Here is an 18,383-nt window from a genome sequence, read left to right on the forward strand (position 1 = left end):
TTCTCCTTTCTATACAGTGGTGAGCAAAATTGGACACAGTCCTCCAGCTGAGGCCTAACCAGTGCCAAGTAGAGAGGTACTATCACCTCCCGTGACTTGCATGCTTTGCTAATGCAACCTAAAATTGCATTTGTTTTTGTTGCAATAGCATTGCATTGCTGACTCATGTTGAGGTTGTGATCCAGCACACCTCCCATATCCTTCTCAGCAACGCTGCTGCTAAGCCAGTTATCCCCCATTCTGTATTTGTGCATTTGGCTTTTCTTTCCTAAATGTAGCACCTTACATTTGTCTTTGTGGAATTTCATTTAGTTGTCGATAGCCCAGTTCTCCAATTTATCAAAATCCTTTTGAATTTTAGCTCTATCCTCCAAAGGGTTGGCAATCTCCCCTACTTTGGTGTCATCTGCAAATTTGATCAGTATGCTCGCTATACCTACATCCAGGTCATTAATAAAGATTTTAAACAACACGGAACCCAGAACAGATCCCTGTAGAACCCCATTGGAGACCTCCCTCCAATCCAACATCATTCCATTAATAGTTATTCATTATGGTTGCTTAAACAATTATGTATCCATTTAATACACATTTCTCCAGCTTACTAATGAGAATGTCACGTGGGACTGTGTCAAAAGCCTTGCTAAAGTACAGGTATATTATATCCACCGCATTCCCGCTATCCACCAAATCAGTTACCTTGTCAAAGAAGGAAATCAAGCTGGTTTGGCATGACTTGTTTTAGGTAAATCCATGCTGGATGCTGGTGATCACCCCTCATCCTCCAGGTATTGCAAATTGAATGTTTTATACATTGCTCTAGTAGCTTCCCAGTAGGGATGTAAAAGGTAAACTGGTTAACCAGTACGCATTAGGCTTACCATTAACTGGACCTTAATCATTAACCCCGATGGCCGCGTGGGGCCAGCCGGCTGAAGCAGCCCTGGCTGGGCCGGCAGGACCCCAGCCATGTCCATGCTGGGCGGGCAGGCAGGCAGGCGTGACCCCATCCACAATGGGCTGGGCAGGCTGGAGCAGCCCCAAGCCCTGGCCAGCGGAACCTCAGCCCCTGTTGCCTGGCACTAGCCCACCAGAGTGACCTCAGTTAACGGTTAAATGATATAATTTTAATCATTTAATGGGTTAACTTTTTAAATCGATATTTACATCTCTACTTCCCAGGTATTGAAGTCAGGCTGACTGGTCTATAGTTCCCCGGCTCCTCCTTTCCCCCCACTTTTAAAGATAGATGGAGTCTTCTCCAGACAGTGCAGCAAAGAATGTTCTTGCACCAACTTGTGCTGAGACTACATGGAGGGATGGAGAGGGGGAAGATGATGGATGGACAGAGGAATGAAACATGAGCAATGAAGCAGGATGGGGAAAGCCAATAGCATGATTTTCCATTTGTAACCCAGCCTACACTAGAGATCTCTGACATTTCCTGCACAGGGTTCAATGCTTGGGATACAAGTTAGAACTTTGTGTCCAAACAGAGTGACCCCTAATGTTTCAAAATGGCCCAGAGCCCAGTCAAGACACGGTTACCCCTCCACCTGCATTGGTGACACCTCAGCCCTTGCAGAGCTAGTGCAGACCAGATGTACATGTGTCCCATGGTGCCCCAGCCCACCCTTCAGTGACCAATAACAGAGCCAATGTTGCCAAGTCATAACTCCCTCCAAGTTAGCACAGACAATGTAGTATTCTCCGTCCAGCTCACCTCCACCTCCCCTTCCTCACTGCAGGCTCTAGATCCCACCAGCTTCCTCCATTGCAAGCAGGCCCTATCACATCCTTCAGAACCTCTCTGACCTGAAGAGGAATCCAGCATGAACACAATGAAACCTTCTTGAAGATAAAATATTTAAAAATTAACTAACATTTACAGGGAGATTCAGATCGCCATCTGCTCAGCCTGTCTCTCGGGGGCAGCCTCCCTGCAGCCGTTGGCCTACACCCCTCCTATGCTTCCCTCTAGGCTACAGACACAAGAAGGGAAGCCATTAGCAGCAAGTGGCTCATCTCCCCTCCTGACCCACCACACCTCAAAAGTCCATGTGTTCTCCCAAGGCTGCCAGGCCCAGAGTCTGGCCAGCTAGGGCTGCACGGCCTGTGGGAACATCCCACAATGGCATTTGCACAGCGCTGAGAGGACGTACCTGCCCCTCGAGACAGTTGTGTAAGTCCTCAAGCAGGACAGAGCTATTGGAAACAGGCACCTGAGACAGATTTAGCAGCACGCACGTAACTTCACAGTATATGGCATCTGTAACCGTGCCTCTGTGGGTCACAACTGAGAATGCCAAATTCAGGAAATAGGGCAGATATACCCTAAGACTGGTGGCTAATCCCCCATAGGATATGCCAAACCAGCAACAAAGTAAACTTCAGTTTCACCACACTGGCTAACAAGAAGTCATAAAAGCCGTTTCCTCAGACTTTCCATTCCTTGTATTACCACTGAAAACACTAGACTTAGAGATGAGTGGTTCTTTAAAACCAGTCTCTTCAAATAAGAGGTTCTTCTGATCCCAAAGGACCAGCCACACACCCAGGTCAATATATAAACTGGATCTTACCCAAAAATCACACTGATGCCAATCCTTTAGTATCTAAAATCTAAAGGTTTATTAAAAAAAAGAAAAGTGAGAATTAAAATTGGTTAAAGGAATCAAATACATACAGTAATGGCAAAGTTCTTGGTTCAGGCTTGTAGCAGTGATGGAATAAACTGCTGGCTTGATACATCTCTGGTTGCTTCCAAATCCTTGGAAGGTCCTCAGTCCATTGGTTAGAATGCTCCCATTCGTATATAAATTTGATATAAATCTCCCCACTGTATTTTCCACCGAATGCATCCGATGAAGTGAGCTGTAGCTCACGAAAGCTTATGCTCAAATAAATTTGTTAGTCTCTAAGGTGCCACAAGTACTCCTTTTCTTTTTGCAAATACAGACTAACACAGCTGCTACTCTGAAACCCATTCGTATAGTTCATGGTCCAGAGGTTTGGGCAGGAAAGAGGCAAAATGGAGGAATTTCAGGCCCTTTTATATCTTCTGCCATGTGGAGGAGAAACCCATTGTTTCAAACAAAGCCCTCAGCACAGCCAATGGAAAATTAGAGTAACAAGATGGTGGTTGGAGTTGTGATGTTGCACTCTATATGATTTTATAAAAATATGCTAATGAGTATGAATGTAATGTAACTGGAATATGCTTCATGCAAAAGGTCTCTTGTAAGGTACCATTACAAAGCTTATAATCTACTGAGTGTGGTCATCCTATTTGTATAAATGTATCACTCTTGTATCTGAAACTAGAAATATGAAATATAACTCTGAGGTCCTACTGTAGTTATGCAAAGTGTGGGCCATTAATGGTGGTTTGGAATCTTAATGGCTCCCATTAACCAGGACAATTGTTTGTAGATGGCTCTCTTTTACTTGTAAGTCTTCATTACCCACTTGCCAGCACACAGGTATACAGGAAGACTTACAGTGACATGTGATCACGTCACCTGAACTGGAATCCATCTTTAACCTGGTGCTTTTCCATTGAGAAGGAGGGGTGGGAACCCAGAGGGACAAAGGATTCCCGCCTTATGCAAAAAATATATAAGTGGGTGGAAGAGAACAAATGAGGTGGCCATCATGAGAAATCCCCTAGCTACTACCTGAGCTGGAACAAGGGCTGTAACAGCGGAAAGGATTGTGCCCAGGCTAGGAAAGCGTCCACTCTGTGAAAGAAACTTATTGAGATGAGATTTTATCTGTATTCAGTTTTATTACTGTACTAGACATAGATTTGAGTGTTCTATTTTATTTTGCTTGGTAATTCACTTTGTTCTGTCTGGTTTCAGAGTAGCAGCCGTGTTAGTCTGTATTCGCAAAAAGAAAAGGAGTACTTGTGGCACCTTAGAGACTAACAAATTTATTTGAGCATAAGCTTTCATGAGCTACAGCTCACTGCATCGGATGTGTTGTTCTGTCTGTTACTACTTGGAACCACTTAAATGTGGGGGGAGGGATAGCTCAGTGGTTTGATCATTGGCCTGCTAAACCCAGAGTTGTGAGTTCAATCCTTGTAGGGGGCCATTTAGGGATCTGGGGCAAAAATTGGGGATTGGTCCTGCTTTGTGCATGGAGTTGGACTAGATGACCTCCTGAGGTCCCTTCCAACCCTGATATTCTATTAAATCCTACTTTCTGTATTTAATAAAATTACTTTTTACTTAATTAACCTGGAGTATGAATTAATACCTGGGGGAGCAAACAGCTGTGCATCTCTCTCTCAATTGGTGTTATAGAGGGCAAACAATTTATGAGTCTACCCTGAATATGCTTTATACAGGGTAAAATGGATTTATTTGGGGTTTGGACCCCAGTGGGAGTTGGGCATCTGAGTGTTAAAGACAGGAACACTTATTAAGCTGCTTTCAGTTTAAGCCTACAGCTGTTAGGGGACGTGGTTCAGATCTGGGTCTAGGTTTGCAACAGGCTAGCGGGTGTGGCTCACACCAGGCAGGGCACTGAAGTCCCAGGCTGGGAGGGCAGGGAAAGCAGGGACAAAAGCAGTCTTGGCACATCAGTTGGCAGCCCCAAGGGGGTTTCAATGATCCACCCAGTCATAGGAGTCACATGGACAAGTCACATGTCCATGCATTTTGCCTAGTCACAGCAGGACTATACCCCAGACAGGAGGTTTGCAGGACAGTCCATTCAGTGCAGATGGGCATTTCCCATGGTTCATTGTCAGTTAAGCGTTTCTTGATGAGCCACTTAACTTGAACTACCTTGTGGGCGTTACGCCAGGAGCAAACATTTGAAATACAGGTATAGAGCCAATACTTATAACTTCAAATACAAAAATGCTACACGCATACAGATAACATAATCATAACCACCAAATCATAACCTTTTCATAGACATCTTACATGCCACATTTTGTACAAGATTTGTTGCAAGCATATAACAGTGATTGCAACAATGATCTGTATGGTCATATTTTAATCAGATAACGTCACAGCATCTACAAAAGGCGATCGGGGAGATACCCTCGTAGATAGGCAGTGTTTATACAGACATGTGCTTTGTCACCAGACATGTTCCTGTGCCCTGCTGCAGTGCACTTGTTCTGGGAGCGTTTCTGGATGCGTGAGCCAAGTGTCAAACACAAAGCTCTCAGCACTGGCTGGAAGGAGAGCTATGTGGGTGCACTGCTCCAGCTTGCACAATGTTGGCTAGAGTGAACAAACTGACCAGTGTCAGGGGAAAACTGTGTTAGAAACATGTCGCTACAATGCTTGACCTTGAAGCACTTTGATAATAAGTGATGGATCACAGGAAGATACAAGTATATTTCTCCCTAATGACACAGAACTGAACATAGGCGCCAACTTTTCACGATGCCGGTGGGTGCTCAACCCTCCCCCTGCCCCTGGTGCCACCCCCTCCCACCCCTACCCCACCCCCATTCCAACCCCTTCCCCAAATCCCTGCCCTGGCCCCGCCTCTTCCCTGAGCGCGACACGTTGCCCCTCCTCCTCCCTCCCTCCCAGTGCTTGCCACCGCGAAACAACTGTTTCGTAGTAGGAAATGCTGGGAGTGAGGGGGAGAAGTGGAGCTACAGTGTGCTCAGGAGAGGAGGCGGAGGTGAGCTGGAGCAGGGGAAAGGGGTGGGGAGCTGCCAGTGGGTGCAGAGCACCCATCTGTTTTTCCCCATGGATGCTCCAGCCCTGGAGCACCCACGGAGTCGGCGCCTATGGAACCGACACTGGTAGAGCCTCCGGTGGGGGTTCCAACAGACACTCTGCAGCGCAGGCAGGGACTCTCAAAGTAGGCAGGCACCTAACTTGCTGGGGCTCCTCTGACAAACCCAGCCAGAGAAACTACTATTATAAACCAGGAAAGTCAAAAGTGCAGCACGAGGAGCAAAATGTGGCTTGTAGACAGCAGGAGCAGGGCCAGGACCAAGCAGATCAACTGCATGTTAATGGCTGTTTGTGCTGGTGAATTCCAGCAAGGACCTGAGTCTAGTCAGGAAGGAGAGATGGGCAAGCAGACACTAGCTGAGCAAACAGTGAAGTTTAGCAAACAATATGGCAATAATGAGTAGTGTCAATTTAAATGCAAATTAGGTGCAGTTCTCAGGCTCCTGGCAAGCTGCTAATGCAGCCCTCAACATAGGATGAACCAAGTATCAGAGGGGTAGCCATGTTAGTCTGTATCCACAAAAACAATGAGGAGTCTGGTAGCACTTTAAGGACTAATAGATTTATTCGGGCATAAGCATCTAAAGAAGTGGGTTTTTTACCCACAAAAGGTTATGCCCGAATAAACTGGTTAGTCTTTAAAGGTGCCACCGGACTCCACATTGTTTTCATAAAATGTAGGCACCCAATGAATAAACGTTGTGGTTCCAGCTGAATTGTGCCCATCAATGGGGACCACCTCTTACCAGAGTTAAATGCACAATGCATTAGGAAACTGCAGAGGTGGTAACGGTTTCAGTACCAGGAGATGGCACGTGAACACACAGTGAAAGCAGGAGGGGGGTGGGGGTGAGGAGGGGGTGGCAGGACCAAGGAGCCATCCTTTGTTTTTTCTGAATGACTGCCCAAGCTCAGTTTAATTTACAAATGCAGCCCCTGCCACCTAGTCCCCTCACTCACATACTAGGGTTTGTATCAGGCTAATGAGTAGCTGTGTCAACTCTGCCTTCTGACGTGGGGATGCCCTTTATATTGCTTTGCTCTGAAGCCTCCAGTCTTTACTGCTCACAAACAGCCTCCAGCATGGAAGTCACTCCTAGCTATGTCCGTGCGTGCTGCAGCCAGCCAGCCACACCTTGGCTCTTAGCAGCCTTGGTTAGAATAACAGAATACCAGGGTTGGAAGGGACCTCAGGAGGTCATCTAGTCCAAACCCGGCTCAAAGCAGGACCAATCCCCAACTAAATCATCCCAGCCAGGGCTTTGTCAAGCCTGACCTTAAAAACCTCAAAGGAAGGAGATTCCACCATCTCCCTAGGGAACGCATTCCAGTGCTTCACCACCCTCCTAGTAAAAACGGTTTTCCTAACATCCAACCTAAACCTCCCCCACTGCAACTTGAGACCATTACTCCTTGTTCTGTCATCTGCTACCACTGAGAACAGTCTAGATCCATCCTCTTTGGAACCCCCCTCCCCCGGCAGTTGAAAGCAACTATCAAATTCCCCCTCATTATTCTCTTCTGCAGACTAAACAATCCCAGTTCCCTCAGCCTCTCCTCATAAGTCATCTGCTCCAGCCCCCTGATCATTTTTGTTGCCCTCCGCTGGACTCTTTCCAATTTTTCCACATCCTTCTTGTAGTGTGGGGCCCAAAACTGGACACAGTACTCCAGATGAGGCCTCACCAATGCTGAATAGAGGGGAATGATCACATCCCTCGATCTCCTAACAATGCCCCTACTTATACATCACAAAATGCTGTTAGCCTTCTTGGCAACAAGGGCACACTGTTGACTCATATCCAGCTTCTCGTCCACTGTAACCCCTAGGTCCTTTTCTGCAGAACTGGTGCCTAGCCATTCGGTTCCTAATCTGTAGCAGTGCATGGAATTCTTCTAACCTAAGTGCAGGACTCTGCACTTCTCCTTGTTGAACCTCAAAAAGAAAAGGAGTACTTGTGGCATCTTGGAGACTAACAAATTTATTTGAGCATAAGCTTTCGTGAGCTACAGCTCACTTCATCGGATGCATTTGGTGGAAAATAGAGTGGGGAGATTTATATACACACACAGAGAACATGAAACAATGGGTTTATCATACACACTGTAAGGAGAGTGATCACTTAAGATGAGCCATCACCAGCAGGAGTGGGGGGAAGGAGGAAAACCTTTCATGGTGACAAGCAAGGTAGGCCATTTCCAGCAGTTAACAAGAACATCTGAGGAACAGTGGGGGGTGGGGGGGGGAGAAATAACATGGGGAAATAGTTTTACTTTGTGTAATGACTCATCCATTCCCAGTCTCTATTCAAGCCTAAGTTAATTGTATCCAGTTTGCAAATTAATTCCAATTCAGCAGTCTCTCGTTGGAGTCTGTTTTTGAAGCTTTTTTGTTGAAGGATAGCCACCCTCAGGTCTGTAATCGAGTGACCGGAAAGACTGAAATGTTCTCCAACTGGTTTTTGAATGTTATAATTCTTGACGTCTGATTTGTGTCCATTTATTCTTTTACGTAGAGACTGTCCAGTTTGACCAATGTACATGGCAGAAGGGCATTGCTGGCACATGATGGCATATATCATATTGGTAGATGCGCAGGTGAACGAGCCTCTGATAGCGTGGCTGATGTGATTAGGCCCCATGATGGTGTCCCCTGAATCGATATGTGGACAGAGTTGGCAACGGGCTTTGTTGCAAGGATAGGTTCCTGGGTTAGTGGTTCGGTTGTGTGGTGTGTGGTTGCTGGTGAGTATTTGCTTCAGGTTGGGGGGCTGTCTGTAAGCAAGGACTGGCCTGTCTCCCAAGATCTGTGAGAGCGATGGGTCGTCCTTCAGGATAGGTTGTAGCTCCTTGATGATGCGTTGGAGAGGTTTTAGTAGGAGGCTGAAGGTGATGGCTAGTGGCGTTCTGTTATTTATCTATTATATAAATAACAGAACGCCACTAGCCATCACCTTCAGCCCCCAACTAAAACCTCTCCAACGCATCATCAAGGATCTACAACCTATCCTGAAAGACGACCCATCGCTCTCACAGATCTTGGGAGACAGGCCAGTCCTTGCTTACAGACAGCCCCCCAACCTGAAGCAAATACTCACCAGCAACCACACACCACACAACAGAACCACTAACCCAGGAACCTATCCTTGCAACAAAGCCCGTTGCCAACTCTGTCCACATATCTATTCAGGGGACACCATCATAGGGCCTAATCACATCAGCCACGCTATCAGAGGCTCGTTCACCTGCGCATCTACCAATGTGATATATGCCATCATGTGCCTGAGCAATATTTTTATACTCCTCCCTGGTCATTTGTCCTATCTTTCACTTCTTGGAAGCTTCTTTTTTGTCTTTAAGATCAGCACGGATTTCACTGTTAAACCAAGCTGGTCACCCGCCATATTTACTATTCTTTCTACACCTCAGGATAGTTTGTTCCTGCAACCTCAATAAGGATTCTTTAAAATACAGCCAGCTCTCCTGGACTCCTTTCCCCCTCTGCTGCAGGTGCCTCCAACATAGATTTCTGGGAGAAAAATCTAAGACTGGGGGTACACCCTGTACTGCCCAGCCCTCTCCTGGGCAATACAAGTTTATATAAAGTCTGGTATTGTTTTAATAGAAATAATATGCACATAACTTGCCCCCCCAAATGGAGTTTTCCAGACACTTCAATTTAAACATGTTGGATTAGATAAACAATAAAACAAGTTTATTAACTACAAAGTTTAAGTGAGCACAAGTAATGAGGAATAAAATTCAGAAATGGTTACAAGAAAGATAAAACTCAACTGGTGCCTAATTTACCAAACTATGTCAAACTCGAAGCAAAAGTTCTCTCACATGCTCTCAGCAGCTTTACTGACCAAATTTCTTAGGTCAGGACCCTAGAATTCTCCCTAGAATTCACCGAGCGCTTCCTTTGTCTTGTTGCTTCAGGTGCCGTGAATGCTATAAAGGGGCGGATCTTGGGGCATTTGTCCCTCCTTTTTATATTATCAGTCCCCTTCTTGAAAAACCATTTCCGGCTGAGATTCAGGAGACAAAAAGTGTCAACAGGGAAGGATGTTCCCTGCTGCTTTCTCCTCACCTATTAGAGAGTCCCTTTGTTTCTCTTCCTGCTTGATGATCCTGTTTACTGCTTAAATGCAAATTAAGCAGAGCACATGTTCCTTTGTTTAAGACAGCCCTGTATGCCAATTTTTACTTGGGTAGGGCTGTGGTTTGGAACACGTATTAACAACACCATACAGTGGAATATTGTAACGTCACATGCAATGTTGTCATACACATTTTATCAGGATAATAATGACCAGAAAATCATGAGTTTTCAAATGATATCTCACCAAATGTACTTATTAATGCGTAAGGTGTGGACACATGGTTACATTCTGTCACACCCTCCCCATCTTATTTTATCCCCACCCTCATTCCAGTATTGATTCATTCTCTCTCCTTCCTCATTCATTCCATACACCACATTCATCATCTCCTTTCCACTGCTCACTGTGCTCCCCCCTGCCCCTCACCTTTCTCTGTGTGTACATCATATGACCATTTTTCCCCTCTTCCCCCCAGGCCTCCCCAGGACAGGTGGTGCTAGAGGACGGGGAAGTCCAGGATGCCCCTTTCTTCCCAATTTCATCCCCTCATGCTATGTAAGAACTAGGAGAGAACCCAGATCCTTCTGTTCCAGAACCACAAACCTGTATTACTTGAGCTAAAGGAGAATCTCCATGAACATTACAGTACCTTTGACATAGATGAGGTCTGCTTCCATCCAGCAGAGGGCAGTGACAGATACACACCCTCCACAGGTCAGCACAATCATTATTAAGTCTCTAGACCAGTGGTTCTTGGGCTCAGGGCCCATCCGTAAATGTTTATGGCCTGTCACGACCCAGTAAATAGTCTGGGAGTAGGGGCCCTGAGATGGTTTCAGTCGGGTCTTGCCCAGCACTCACCCCACAGCAGAGGCTCCTGTGCTATGAGGCTGGCTGGGCTTGGTTCTCGGCTCTGGTTTGACCCTACCCCCCTGACTGGACCAAATCTGTGATAGTGGAGTTGTGAGCTGGCTGATGGGTTGAAGGGCCAATCACTCAGATTTGGCCTGCCTGGGCTCCCATCATCATGATGGCTGGCCCAAACTTCAGTGGCACGAGGACCCCAGGGTTGCAGTGGGGAGGCAAGCCCGGCCAGCTCTGTGGGACAGGAGCCACAGGAAATGCTATGTGACCCTTTGAAACATTCTAGTAACCTAATTTTGGATCCCAACCCACAGGTTGAGAAACCCTGCTCTAGACCATAATTAACATATTTAAAGAGAAAATGTTTCCAAAAGGAAATCACTTGCCACATCAGGAGGCTTCTGAAACTAATGATTTGGAGACACTCTTATCTAGATTCCTGGACTTTGAGAAGACTGTATCCCAAAAGATGCCGTGGGCACATAGTAGCCCTCCAGTGGGTATTGATCAGCAGCAAGGTTGGTATTAATAATTTGTTATAGCAACGGCCATATTACTCAACTCTTGCACTGCACAGTGCTTTGTCTTGACAGAGTGAGGCACAGGGACAGCCTGATAAGTTCTATTTACGCAAGAGTCTGGCACGGAGTTATAATTAGGAGCAAGTTGCTTATCAAAGTTTTCTTCTCAATAGCAGAGACGTTATTAATGCAATGAGCAGCCTGGTCATGATCAGATTGAAGCTTAGTCCCCCAACTGGCCTCAGCACTCATGGAGAGGTCAGAAAAACAGTTGTGACAAGACAGCAGGTTTGAAAGGCACAATCATCATCCTTCCAACTAGGGGCAGTTTGCCTATAACAGTATTACCCTCCCCTGTGTATCTAAGAGAAAAGACAAGATAGGTGTAAGCTGATTTAGAGAACTCACTGTCAACTCTGCCACTAATTTCTAAAGATATTTTAATGACCAAAGCGCCCGCATTAGAGCATGCAAGCACCGTACATCCTAAACAAGCCATTTAAAAGATACCTTCAGCAATAACACGCACTTAAAAGCAGATGTTAATGTGCTTCCAAAGAGGGCTGATCCCAGGCATCAGGAGGCAACTTCAGAAGATCCTTCTGGATGGCCCCTGCGTGTGCAAAGGACACTTGTGAGAATCTCATCAGGACCATACTGTTACAACTGTACCTCTGCTGTGTTCTGCCACATGCTATAAATGCAGAGAAAGCATGACAGAGGGATGCAATGAACTCTGTTCCCATAGTATTGGTAATGCAGAGATAGGTGAGCCTAGCTAGAACAGCAAACACAGAGCACCCCAGAGAAAGGGCATCTGCATGATTCTATGAAGGGCTAACAAAGGGCAAAAGAGGGCACGCACAAGCTGACTGGCTCCTTCTATACTTTTCACTCTTCTGCTCACTGGCACTGCAGAGTGCATTGACTTTTAGTAGGCATCAGACTGGCTCTCTGCTTTCTCATGCTCCCACATCAATGGTCTTCAAGCTTCTGCTTTCCTGTGACATGAAGAGGAGATGCTTTTCAGAGTAGGGAGAGTCTTCATTGTGTCCTGGACAGCACAGATGGTATTGAAGCACTGACAGTCAGTCTAACCCTAGTGCCGAGTTAGTCTCTGCTGGGGATCTGACCATTTCATGGATGCTTTTCACCCTACTCTTGCTTTGGCACAAGGAGCGCTGCAAAGTGTCATGTTTGCCATGGCCATGATTTCTGTGGCAAAACCCAGGAATATTTCATGGTCTTTTCCCTCCAGCTGCATGCTACTGAGTAAGCCATTTCCATGGACTGTTCTCACACATTTCGCTGTTGTGCTGTTTTGATAGCTGTCCCTAATAGTCTGAAAGCTTATAAAGATATTTTCCATTAGAAAAGGATTAAGCTAACAGTCACTCAAACGGCATAGGCCTGGACTTTTTGTAAACTAAAATTATGACCTTTGCACCGTTGTCATGACTTTCCATTTGTTGTCACTTTAATCATTTCAAGCAGGCTTGTTAGGAGAGCTGGAGTTTGCAGCAGGGTCTTACATAAGAACTTACTCATCTCCAGGCCTCGTGCAGCCTGTACAAAAGCCACCCCTCTGCTTTTAGGACACATTTTTAGATGTTTAGTTGCATAAACTGCTGAATGAATTAAACTTGTACTTTACACTTCCACAGGGCCTTCTGCCCAAGTGTTTCAGAGGTGGCTCAGCATCATCCTCCCTATTTGACAGAAGAGGGAAACTAGACAGAGAGGTCAAGAGGAGGAATCCAGATCCCATTCCTCCTACCCTCCTGGGGTTTTCACAAAGCAAAAAAAAAAAAAAAAAAAGTCAGTAGAAAGATATTGTAAAAGAGGGTCATTCTGAACCCTCACAGGAAACAACTAACATTTTTCACAACGTAATTTACCTGTTTTTAGCCAGCTTTATCGAAGAGTCTAGGTAGAGAGTTTACCATCCAAAAACAAGAGATAACCAGGATTTACCACATCCAGGTATTTGTTTTTACCTTGGGACTGGCAGCTATTCCCAAATTCATAATAGGATAGATTAAATACCATCGCAATATCCAATAGCATGTTTTAGCAGCAGCCACTATACTAACAAGACATTACTGCTACTTTGATCACATATAGACAATTTCCTCTTTCACAACTTAGAACAATTCATCTCAGTAACACACATAAAGCACTACTGGAGATCTTAAAGGGACACAGTCTACTTTAAAAAATATTTCAGACTGGTAAAAAAAACAAAAAAACCCCCACAATTACTGTTACAATACCAAGATGCCAATAAGTGAAGGAGTATAAAGAAAAAAAGTTATTTATTTTTCCAGTTCATTTATTTTTTATATTTAGCACTGCTGTCAGTTACTGGTTGAGTGTGTTCTCTCCATGTGCTGCACTGGTTCTGGCCAGGTAGCCAGCACAGCAGTCCTCGATCAAACTGTCCAAGACGATCACAGACTCAGTTCAGTGGTAAAGGCAGTCAGCCAGGTTTATTGTCAATGAAGCACAGTAATAGCATCCCATAGATTTTACAGGGATACTAAGACAGGTATGCCGTTACAATGAACCAGCAATCAGTGAGCAGCAGGCCCTTCGGCCAGATAAAGACACCCGGCGGTGACAACTCTTTTATTCCCTGATACAAACCAGTGACATATTCCTCTGATGTGGTTAGTTACCACCTTTTACCTTGTACCTCTTGGTTCGATCAAAATCTCTATCTCTGTCATCCTGACCTTATCTTTAGGAGGGGTCAGTGTGTCCCTGTGTCATCTTTGGTGTGTGTGTTTATACCATAACTTGGTATTGGGGTGTTCTGACATGATTCTTCTGGAATGTGTTTATACAAGTATCCAGTGTCTAGCACTTCCTAGGAGTGTTTGTGGTTTTGTAGCATGAGCCATGTTCATGTACCAGACAATGAACCTGTAAGCAGGCATATTTTGTAACAGGGCCTGACTTTTGCTCATAGTCTGACTCTTGCTAATTTTGCTTTATATCAGCAGGGCCTGACTTTTGTTTAGGCCTTAGGCAGTACACCAAGCCCCATGTTTCAGGCTGTCTCCTTCTACATCGGCACTATGTGATCAGTTTCAGTTTTCCACTGTACAGTAAAGTTTTTCCATCAGTTTCTTCTGCTGTTTGTGTGGGTCTTTCACACAGCAATGAGTACACAGGGGCCAGGGGAGAAATGTAACAAAGCCCATAAAAATGGACTGGGGGAGTCCCACCATTGCAAGTTGTGACATTACTCAGGGTACAGTATGGACTGTTGAACAGCTATGTCCCCTCAATTCTCCAATCTGAGGTGCTTTTACACAGCTTTGCTATGAGAACAGCCACTCATGGCCAGTTCACACACAGCCTCTAGCATGCAAAATCACTCCCAGTTGAACTGCATGAATGCTCTGGCCTGCCACTCATGAATTACATACAGGGCAACACCAGCAAACTTCCAGTCCCAGATCTTCCCCCAGAAATGTGCATCTTATACTGCTCAGCTCTCTACTGGACAATGGAAGCTCATATAATGTCCATCATTTCATCAATGGAAAATTATATGCACAAACCTTGTTATCTCAAAAAGAAAAGGAGTACTTGTGGCACCTTAGAGACTAACAAATTTATTTGAGCATAAGCTTTCGTGAGCTACAGCTCACTTCACTTGTAGCTCAAATAAAGCTTATGCTCTAATAAATTTGTTAGTCTCTAAGGTGCCACAAGTCCTCCTTTTCTTTTTGTGAATACAGACTAACACGGCTGCTACTCTGAAACTTGTTATCTCAAGTAGAGGTTCCTAGCACTTCATTCCAAGACACACTGGCTTAGATAAAACAATAAAACAAGTTTATTAACTATAGGAAGATAGATGTTAACTGATTACAGCTAATGGGGCTTAAAAGTCAGAATTGATTAAAAAGAAAATAAAAGATAAAATGCAGACTAATATCGAATTTAGCAAGTTAAATGGATTCAAAGCAAAGGTTTTTCTCACCACGTGCTTTACACTCTTTACTGTCTGGAAGCCTCCAGACCAGGACCACTCCCCCAGTTCAGTGTTTCTTCAGTTGTTGCTGCTGTGAACAGAGCACAGTACAGAGGTAATTTATGTTGTGTGTGTTCTCTATTCTTATAACATTCTCCTCTCTTTGAGGATTATCTCCAGCTGGGGTTCAGCTGACAGCCAGTCTGTTTACATATAGACAATAGAACAGCTGGGGGTTGCTGTAAAGTTCTTGCTTACACCCTTCTTCCTGCTGAAGAACGGCTGCTTACCTAAGTGAGAGTTTATCATAGTCCATACGGCTGCTACTCTGAAAATAGTCCATTTGATTACTGATCAACCTGGCCAAGGCGTCAATGTGTCTTTTGTCTCTGAAGAACTGGTTTGGGCCTGCTTTTCTAACTTTGGGACATGTCACCACAGTGTTATCCAGCAGAATCTTATAACTTTACATACAATGTTGCCACACATATTTTACCAGAAAAACAACATTCAGCAGATTATGAGTTTTTAAATGATACTTCACAAGCAATGTTCCCTCTAATTTTTTACATGCATGTACAAATGAATTTTGTTTTGTGAACGAATATGAAGGTGATGTGTGGCAGGGATGGGGCCGAGTGTCAGAGGGGGCTCAGGGCTGGGGCAGAGGGTTGGGATGCGGGGGGGGGAGGTGGGGGTGAGAGCTCTGGGGTGGGGCCAGGAATGATGGGTTTGGGGTGTGGGAGGAGGCTCAGGGCCGGGGCAGAGAGTTGAGTGTGTGTGTGGGGACTGAGGGCTCCAGCTGGGGGTGCGGGCTTTGGGGTGGGGCTGGGATAAGGGGTCTGGAGTGCAGGCTGCCCAGGGGCTGCGGCAGGGAAAGAGGTTGGGGCCGCAGCAGCTCCGAGGTTGGGGCCGGGGGAGAGTGGCTCTCCCCACCTGTGCAACCCTTGACAGCCTTCTGCACAGCCACACAGCTTAGAGGGAACTTAGCTCAGAAGGCATAATTTGTACAACATTTATCATAGTTTTGTAAAAAGGATGATCTTAGGGATACAGTTTGTCACACAAGTATAGTACTTGAAAGGCCTTTCTGGACCCCAACTAGATTTTGAGTTGACAGCGTCCCTTTGACCCCTACAAACAAGCTCCAGATCACGCCGGGTTTTCTGTTATACAGATCTTGTGAAGAGATTGTGCCATCAATCCTGAGGCTACTTTATACCATGAAGTCTACAGAGTGTCCACATTTATCGTTCACTAAAGTCAGGAGGAGTCATTAGAAAAGCGTGGCAGAGTCTGGACAGTGTAGTTATTAGAAACCCATCTGTATGTTCAATATCAACTTCAAGATTTTGGCTGAAGTTCTAGCCATCTACCTAGAGCAATGCTTCTCAGACCCACTGTAAGCGGATCCAACTCCATTAGAGTTCAACCTGCTTAACATGGGTAAAAAGTGGGCCCATGATTTCTTAGGCTCAGTCTACACTAGGAACACTTCACCAGTACAGGAATACCAGTCTATTATATCAGCAAAGCACTTCTAGTGTGGCAGCTGTTATACTGGCAAAGCAGCACTCTGTACGGCTGCAGTAAAACCAAACTGCATGAGTGAAAAAAAGCTATACCAGTAAAAGTACAGTTCTGCACCTGTGTTGACACTAGGGGCTTCTGTGGGTCAGGGCTCACACCTTTTCAGACTCAACAGGAGACAGTTATGCCGGCAGAAATCTAACAGAGCTGGCCTGGGAGTCAGGTCAGATTCACGGAAAGCCACTTTGGCCCTAACAATACTCATCCTTCCTGGAACACGATTCAACATGCACATAAGAAACCCATGGCAGCAATGGTTCTTGGACTGCAGATCATCCTTTGGACTTTCACTCCCGCTCCACCGGCTTGATCTTGGTTCGAAGCTCATTAAAGCTAGTTTTGTTACTGGGCGATAGTACCCAAAGCTTCTAGTCAGAGGGATTCTCTGCACATAATTCAGCTCAGAGCCACAGAGCACTCGCTGGTCAAGTGGGGAGAGCTGGCCAATCAAACATTACTGGCTCCCCTCCTGTCACCAGTGGAGAAGGATAGAACAGCCAGGAAGGGAAGAGACAACAATCTCTTCTTCCTCATGTAATTAACTCTTCCCAAAAGAGACAAACCACATTCAGTAACAGCACTTTCCTAACATTACTCAACCACAGCCACAACTGCTGTAGTTGCCACAGAGGTGTTGTGTAATTGAGAGTGAGAATGTGACCATGAGATGGTTGAGTTCAGGATCTTCACAAAAGGAAGAAATGAGAGTAGCAAGAGACCCTGGACTTCAGTTCCCTAAGGGAGTCAAAGTCTGCTTTTCTGATGGGCAGGATCCCCTGGGAGGCTAATATGAGGGGGAAATGAGTCCAGGAAAGCTGGCTGTATTTTAAAAAAACCTGATTGAGGGTGTAGGAACAAACCATTCGGATGTGCAGTAAGAATAGCAAATATGGCAGGTGACCAGCTTGGCTTAATAGTGAAATCTTTGGTGAGCTTAAAACACAAAAAGGAAGCTTACGAGAAGTGAAAACTTGGACAGATGACTAGGGAGGAGTATAAAGATATTGCTCGAGCATGCAGGGGTGTAATCAGGAAGGTCAAAACACAACTGGAGTTGCAGCTAGCAAGGGATGTGAAAGGTAACAAGAAGGGTTTCTACAGGTATGTTAGCAACAAGAAAAAGGTCAGGGAAAGTGTGGGCCCCTTACTGAATGGGGGAGGCAACCTAGTGACAGATGATATGGAAAAAGCTGAAATACTCGATGCTTTTTTTGCCTTGGTCTTCACAGACAAGGTCAGCTCCCACACTGCTGAAATGGGCAATACAGTATGGGGAGGAGGTGGGCAGCCCTCAGTGGTGAAAGAACAGGTTAAGGACTTTTTAGAAAATCTGGATATGCACAAGTCTATGGGTCCAGAGCTAATGCATCTGAGGGTGCTGAGGGAATTGGCTGATGTGATTGCAGAGCCATTGGCTATCATCTTTGAAAACTCGTGGTGATCGGCGGAGGTCCCGTACAATCGGAAAAAGTCAAATATAGTGCCCATATTTAAAAAAGGGAAAGAGAACCTGGTGAACTACAGACTGGTCAGCCTCACCTCAGTCCCTGGAAAAATCATGGAGCAGGTACTCAAGGAAACCATTCTGAAGCACTTAGAGAAG

The 18,383-nt window shown here is 45.4% G+C and overlaps 1 protein-coding gene across 5 annotated transcripts in view; it reads right to left on the bottom strand.

The window, feature by feature from the left end:
• Positions 1–18,383, bottom strand: part of SLC31A1 (solute carrier family 31 member 1) — an 80,286-nt gene that overhangs the window by 26,387 nt on the left and 35,516 nt on the right. For 2 of the 5 annotated variants that reach the window (XM_038374630.2, XM_038374628.2), the window contains exon 2: positions 15,200–15,281. The exons of 2 other annotated variants lie outside the window; for them this stretch is intronic. The gene's annotated coding sequence lies outside the window, so the exon portion shown is untranslated. Of the gene's footprint in view, positions 1–11,734; positions 11,819–15,199; positions 15,282–18,383 lie in introns of those variants that run through there. One more of the 5 variants, XM_038374631.2, reaches the window with a different exon arrangement.

The sequence above is a fragment of the Dermochelys coriacea genome, chromosome 16, assembly GCF_009764565.3.
Source record: "Dermochelys coriacea isolate rDerCor1 chromosome 16, rDerCor1.pri.v4, whole genome shotgun sequence".
Taxonomy (NCBI): domain Eukaryota; kingdom Metazoa; phylum Chordata; order Testudines; family Dermochelyidae; genus Dermochelys; species Dermochelys coriacea.